A 7,617-nucleotide genomic window follows, 5' to 3' on the forward strand; every position below is an offset into this window, starting at 1 on the left:
AGAGACAGAGAGAGAGAGACAGAGAGAGACAGAGACAGAGACACAGAGAGAGAGACAGAGAGAGAGAGAGACAGAGAGAGAGACAGAGACAGAGAGAGACAGAGAGAGAGAGACAGAGACAGAGAGAGACAGAGAGAGAGACAGAGAGAGAGAGAGACAGAGAGAGAGACAGAGAGAGAGAGACAGAGAGAGAGACAGAGAGAGAGACAGAGAGAGAGAGAGAGACAGAGAGAGAGACAGAGAGAGAGAGAGAGAGACAGAGAGAGAGACAGAGAGAGACAGAGTGAGACAGACAGAGAGAGAGACAGAGAGAGAGACAAAGAGTGACAGAGAGAGACAGAGAGATCAGACATGGGCAGATGTGTATCATCCAGAGAGCTGGGGATCAGTCAGGCTATGGGAGGGAGGGATGGGAGACTCCAGTTACTCACTCACTCTCACTCTGCCTGTGGAATCTCACTGCTGACACCGTGTGACACCACCTCTCCCCCCGTGCCCGTTCCCCCACGAAAAGGAAGTTTGCAATGACAGTTAGCCAAAATACCTTGAAGACAGGTTAGGCAATTTAATAAGGGGCAAAGTACAAAGGGGAGAGTCGCTGACAGAGGGAGACAGAGAGAGAGGGAGAGAAGGCTTCCTCAGCAGATTAGACACACGTGAGGGTATTCACGACTTGGCAGGGACCCAGAAATCTGGTCATTAACTCCGCAATTAGTGGGTCCCACTTTCACAGCCTTAAAGGGGCAATGTTACCTCCATTGCCAATGACATTCCCCCTTCATTGGCAGATGGAATACAATGTGGAGAAGTGTGAGGTTTTGCACATTGGAAAGAGGAATGGAGGCAGAGACTATTTTCTAAGTGGGGAAATGCTGAGGAAATCAGAAACACAAAGGGATTTGGGAGTCATTGTTCAAGGTTCTCTTCAGGTTAACGTGCAGGTTCAGTCGGCAGTTAGGAAGGCAAATGCAATGTTAGCATTCATGTCGAGAGGGCTAGAATACAAGAGCAGGGATGGACTTCTGAGGCTGTATAAGGCTCTGGTCAGACCCCATTTGGAGTATTATGAGCAGTTTTGGGCCCCGTATCTAAGGAAGGATGTGCTGGGCCTTGGAAAGGGTCCAGAGGAGGTTCACAAGAATGATCCCTGGAATGAAGAGCTTGTCGTATGAGGAACGGTTGAGGACTCTGGGTCTGTACTCGTTGGAGTTTAGAAGGATAAGGGGGGGTTTTTATTGAAACTTACAGGATACTGCGAGGCCTGGATAGAGTGGACGTGGAGAGGATGTTTCCACTAGTAGGAAAAACTAGAACCAGAGGCACAACCTCAGGCTAAAGGGACGATCCTTTAAAACAGAGATGAGGAGGAATTTCTTCAGCCAGAGAGTGGTGAATCTGTGGAAGTCTTTGCCTCAGAAGGCTGTGGAGGCCGGATCATTGAGTGTCTTTAAGACAGAGATAGATAGGTTCTTGATTAATAAGGGGATCAGGGGTTATGGGGAAAAGGCGGGAGAATGGGGATGAGAAAAATATCAGCCATGATTGAATGACGGAGTAGACTCGATGGGCCGAGTGGCCTAATTCTGCTCCGATGTCTCATGGCAGTGACCCAAGCCGGGAATCGAACCTGGGTCCCTGGCGCTGTGAGGCAGCAGTGATAACCCACTGTGCCATCACTCCACGGCCCTCCCCGCCTTCCTTGAGGAGGGAAACATCCGCTCAGCATTTTCCCCCATCTAACTATCCCCCCTGCGTTCCCCCTCCGCCCCCCCACTCATTTTTCTAAACTCCAGTGAGTTACAGGCCCCCAACCCTACTCAACCTCTCCCCAGGAGACAAACCCTCCCCCCCAACCCCCCACCCTCCCCCCCAACCCCCCACCCTCCACCCCAACCCCCCACCCTCCCCCTTCACCCCAGCGACCTTCCGAGTGAACCTTCTCTCCCTCAGCAACTGCAACCCTCCTCAAATCAGGAGACCCAAACCGCACACGGGACCCCAGGTGTGGGGTGGGGTTTTACTCCCCTGGGACGGGGGGATGCGGGAGAAAGAGGCTGGCTGTTCAAAATCCCGGCGGGACTGGAAAATCCCACTACAGGAGGGATTGGAAAATGCAGATTCTCGCCAAGGTACAGCTGTCGTAAAACCTCCCTAACTTTCATATTCAGCCACCCTCTTCCCCCTTCGCAATAGACAGTTATAGAATCCCCAGAGTGGAGAAGGAGGCCATTCGGCCCATCGAGTCTGCGCCGACCACAATCCCGGAGTCCCACATATTTACCCGAGCTAGTCCCCCTGACACCAAGGGGCAATTTAGCACGGCCAATCCACCTAAACTGCACATCTTTGGACACTAAGGGATAATTTAGCATAGCCAACCTACCTAACCCACACATCTTTGGACACTAAGGGACAATTTAGCATGGCCAATCCACCTAACCTACACATCTTTGGACACTAAGGGGCAATTTAGCATGGCCAATCCACCTAACCTACACATCTTTGGACACTAAGGGGCAATTTAGCATGGCCAATCCCCCTAACCTACACATCTTTGGACACTAAGGGGACAATTTAGCACGGCCAATCCACCTAACCTACACATCTTTGGACACTAAGGGGCAATTTAGCATGGCCAATCCACCTAACCTGCACATCTTTGGACACTAAGGGTTAATTTAGCATGGCCAATCCACCTAACCTACACATCTTTGGACACTAAGGGGCAATTTAGCATGGCCAATCCACCTAAACTGCACATCTTTGGACACTAAGGGATAATTTAGCATAGCCAACCTACCTAACCCACACATCTTTGGACACTAAGGGACAATTTAGCATGGCCAATCCACCTAACCTACACATCTTTGGACACTAAGGGGCAATTTAGCATGGCCAATCCACCTAACCTACACATCTTTGGACACTAAGGGGCAATTTAGCATGGCCAATCCACCTAACCTACACATCTTTAGACACTAAGGGACAATTTAGCATGGCCAATCCACCTAACCCGCACATCTTTAGACACTAAAGGGCAATTTAGCATGGCCAATCCACCTAATCTGCACATCTTTGGACACTAAGGGGCAATTTAGCATGGCTAATCCACCTAACCCGCACATCTTTGGACACTAAGGGGCAATTTAGCATGGCCAATCTACCTAACCTGCACATCTTTGGACACGAAGGGACAATTTAGCGTGGCCAATCCACCTAACCTACACATCTTTGGACACTAAGGGGCAATTTATCATGGCCAATCCACCTAACCCGCACATCTTTGGACTGTGGGCGTAAACCGAAGCACCTGGAGGAAACCCACGCAGTCACGGGGAGAACGTGCAGACTCCACACAGACAGTGACCCAAGCCGGGAATCGAACCCGTATCCCTGGCGCTGTGAGGGAGCGGTGCTAACCCACTGTGCCACCGTGTCGCCCTTATCATGGAACTTGGCTAAACTGGAATCAGTGGGTATCGGGGGCAAACTCTCCGCTGGTTGGAGTCATACCTGGCACACAGGAAGATGGTTGTGGTTGTGGAGAGTCAGTCATCTCAGCTCCTGGACATCTCTGCAGGAGCCCCTCAGGGGTTAGTGTCCTCGGCCCAACAATCTTCCTCAATGACCTTCCCTCCATCATGAGGTCAGAAGTGGGGATGTTCGCTGATGATTGCACAAGGTCCAGCACCATTCGCGGCTCCTCAGATACTGAAGCAGTTCCTGTTCACATGCAGCAAGACCTGGACAATATCCAGGCTCCGGCTGTCAAGTGGCAGGTAATATTCACGCCACACAAATGCCAGGCAAAGACTATTTCCAACAAGAGAGGATCTAACCCTCGCCCCCTCAATGGTGTTACCATCACTGAATCCCCCTCTATCAACAGTGGCATTGGAGGCAGTTCGGAGGAGGTTGACTTGATTGATTCCAGAGATGAGGGGGTTTGTCGTATGAAGAGAGATTGAACAGTTTAGACCTATACTCTCCGGAATTTAGAAGGATGAGGGGAGATCAAATTGAGGTGTACAAGATGATGAAAGGTAGGGATAAAGTAGACATTAAGCGAATGCTTCCTCTTGTGGGACATTCTAGGACAGGAGGTCACAGTCTTACCCCGCTCTGGGACTGGATCCTGAAGTTCCTAACCCACAGACCACAATCAGTGAGGATAGGCAACAACATCTCCCCCACGATCATCCTCAACACCGGTGCCCCACACGGCTGTGTTCTCAGCCCCCTACCATACTCCTTATACACCTCTGACTGTGCGGCCAAATTCCCCTCCAATTCGATTTTCAGGTTTGCTGACGACACCACCGTAGTGGGTCGGATCTCAAACAATGACAAGACAGAGTACAGGAATGAGACAGAGAATCTGGTGAACTGGTGCGGCAACAATAATCTCTCCCTCAATGTCAACAGAACGAAGGAGATTGTCATCGACTTCAGGAAGCGAGAGGAGAACATGTCCCTGTCTACATCAACAGGGACGAAGTAGAAAGGGTCGAGAGCTTCACGTTTTTAGGTGTCCAGATCACCAACAACCTGTCCTGGTCCCCCCCATGCCGACACTATAGTTAAGAAAGCCCCACCAACGCCTCTACTTTCTCAGAAGACTAAGGAAATTTGGCGTGTCAGCTACAACTCTCACCAACTTTTACAGATGCACCATAGAAAGCATTCTTTCTGGTTGTATCACAGCTTGGTCTGGGGCTCCTGCTCTGCCCAAGTCCGCAAGGAACTACAAAGGGTCGTGAATGTAGCCCAATCCATCACGCAAACCAGCCTCCCATCCACTGACTCTGTCTACACTTCCCGCTGCCTCGGGGAAAAGCAGCCAGCATAATTAAGGACCCCACGCACCCCGGACATTCTCTCTTCCACCTTCTTCCGTCGGGAAAAAGATACAAAAGTCTGAGGCCACGTACCAACCGACTCAAGAACAGCTTCTTCCCTGCTGCTGTCAGACTTTTGAATGGACCTACCTCGCATTAAGTTGATCTTTCTCTACACCCTAGCTGTGACTGTAACACTACATTCTGCACTCTTTCCTTTCCTTCTCTATGAACGGTATGCTCTGTCTGTATAGCGCGCAAGAAACAATACTTTTCACTGTATGTTAAGACATGTGACAATAATAAATCAAACCAAATCTTAGGATAAGGGGAAGCAAATTTAAAACAGAGTTGAGGAGAAACAACTTCTCCCAAAGGGTTGTGAATCTGTGGAATTCGCTACCCCAGAGTGCGGAGGATGCTGGGACAGTGAGTAAATTTAAGGAGGAGTTAGACTGATTTTTAATTGGTGATGGGTTGAAGGGTTATGGGGAGAAGGCAGGAAAATGGGGATGAGGAGCATATCAGCCATGATCGAATGACGGAGCGGACTCGATGGGCCGAATGGCCTAAATCTGCGCCTATAGCTTATGAATTTATGAATCTAAGAGTACATGTTCATAGCTCCTTGAAAGTGGAGTCACAGGTGGACAGAGTGCTGAAGAAGGCATTCGACATGCTTGGTTTCATTGGTCAGAACATTGAATACAGGAGTTGGGACGTCTTGTTGAAGTTGTACAAGACATTGGTAAGGCCACACTTGGAATACTGTGTACAGTTCTGGTCACCCTATTATAGAAAGGATATTATTAAACTAGAAAGAGGGCAGAAAAGATTTACTAGGATGCTACCGGGACTTGATGGTTTGAGTTATTAGGAGAGGCTGGATAGACTGGGACTTTTTTCTCTGGAGCGTAGGAGGCTGAGGGGTGATCTTATAGAGGTCTATAAAATAATGAGGGGTATAGATAAGGTAGATAGATAGTCAACTTATGACCCCATCCAAGACGAAGCAGCCCCGCTCGATTGACACGTTAACCACAAACATCCACTCCCTCCATCGATTCAGTTCGACGTTTCCGGGGGTGGGGGTACGCAGTGTGGGGAGTGGGTGTTTCGGAGGGGAATGGAGAGGGGGGGGGGGTAGATGGCTACACCGTCAACAAACCTGATGTTACTTCAAAAGAAGAACACGCGAGTGGAGAAAGCCAATTGGACTGAGGGAGTGATGCCTGCTCTGGCCGAATAGCAGGCACAGATAGCTCTCGGGGCTCTCCGGAAAGTGAGCGATGATGCTACCCCCTACACCACAGGTTCGACGGGGACAGGAGGAGGGGGAAAGGGGCCTCCTTCAGGACCGGGCCTATCCCTTTAAGTGACACTGATCCCAAATCTCTGATAGACCACCGGATGATGGGGGAAGGGGAGGGAGGGCGGCACGGTTAATGGCTCCATCTTCCCACCTCCCCATCCGCGCCCCCCCTCCCCATCTCGTCAAGTAAAGTTTAGTTTATTTATTCGTGTCACAAGTAAGACTTACATTAACACTGCAATGAAGTTACTGTGAGAATCCCCTAGTGGCCACACTCCAGCACCTGTTCGGGTTACACTGAGGGAGAATTTAGCACGGCCAATGCACCCTAACCAGCACGTCTTTCGGACTGTGGGAGGAAACCGGAGCACCCGGAGGAAACCCACGCAGACACGGGGAGAATGTGCAAACTCCGCACAGACAGTGACCCAAGCCGGGAATCGAACCCGGGGGGGTCCCTCGCACCGTGAGGCGACAGCGCTAACCCACCCTGCCTCCCCTGAGAGCCTTCGTAAAGCGGACAGGCTAAGGGTTAAAAGTCGGCAGTCGGGTCCCCTCAATCTCCGTCGAGAGCAGAGAGAGAGAGAGAGTGACAACATTTCCTGTTTTCGGAAAGGAACAATAACTTTGGTCTGGAGTAGAGGGGAGGGAGGGGGGGCGGCAAGGTGACAGAGCGGTCCCCCACGTTCAAAAGCGTCCCCCGACTGAGACCGGTGCCCCGAAAGGTGCGCGCGACAACCCGGGCGCGGATAAAACCGGACGCACGATCGGGGAACAGGGAAATGAAACGGTCACAGACGCACACATACACACAGAGACGGGAATAATTCAGGACTGTTCTGTACGGATACCTGGATCGCTTGAGTATCGCCCGGCTTACGGAGGCCGTCACGCGATGAGAGAACCGGCAGCTTTCCACACTCGAATACCCCCGCACCCTCGTCCTCCCTCCGACTCTCCCCCCCGCTCCCCACAAACACCCTCCTCTGCCACCCCTCCCCCCTCCACCCCCCCCCCGCCGAAACCTCCAACCTCTGCAGTTCATGTGATCACAGAGAAACTGCAGTGCCGGCAGTTTTCCACGGTGGAGGAGATGTCCGTCGTTGGTGAGTTCACTCCCCCCCCCCCCCCCCCCTCCGCCTCCGCAGCCGTCCCCACCCCGCTCCCCCCGCCAACCCCTCAGAGCCTGAGGCAGCCCCATCGCTCCCCCACATTCGCTCCGCTGCAGGGAGCGCCCCTAAAGTGCAGGGACCGTCCCTAAATGGAAAGGGATGTCCAAAATTCCATCACTCCCTCACTTTCCCCCCTCACATTTCCCCCACTCACTCATTTCCCCTCCTCCTCCTATCTCCCTCCACTCCCTCAGTTTCCTCCTATTGCCTGACACCCCCTCATTTTCTTTCTTTTAGAATCACTGCAGAACCGAAGGAGGCCATTCGGCCCATCGAGTCTGCACCGACCACAATC

The 7,617-nt window shown here is 51.6% G+C and overlaps 1 protein-coding gene across 6 annotated transcripts in view; it reads right to left on the minus strand.

The window, feature by feature from the left end:
* Positions 1–7,124, minus strand: part of LOC144487459 (Y+L amino acid transporter 2-like) — a 141,162-nt gene extending 134,038 nt beyond the window's left edge. For 2 of the 6 annotated variants that reach the window (XM_078205556.1, XM_078205547.1), the window contains exon 1: positions 7,002–7,124. The gene's annotated coding sequence lies outside the window, so the exon portion shown is untranslated. Of the gene's footprint in view, positions 1–431; positions 523–3,513; positions 4,212–7,001 lie in introns of those variants that run through there. The other 4 variants (XM_078205552.1, XM_078205549.1, XM_078205555.1 and 1 more) reach the window with 4 other exon arrangements.
* Positions 7,125–7,617: the final 493 nt, after the last annotated feature.

The sequence above is a fragment of the Mustelus asterias genome, unplaced genomic scaffold (genome assembly GCF_964213995.1).
Source record: "Mustelus asterias unplaced genomic scaffold, sMusAst1.hap1.1 HAP1_SCAFFOLD_812, whole genome shotgun sequence".
Taxonomy (NCBI): Eukaryota; Metazoa; Chordata; class Chondrichthyes; order Carcharhiniformes; family Triakidae; genus Mustelus; species Mustelus asterias.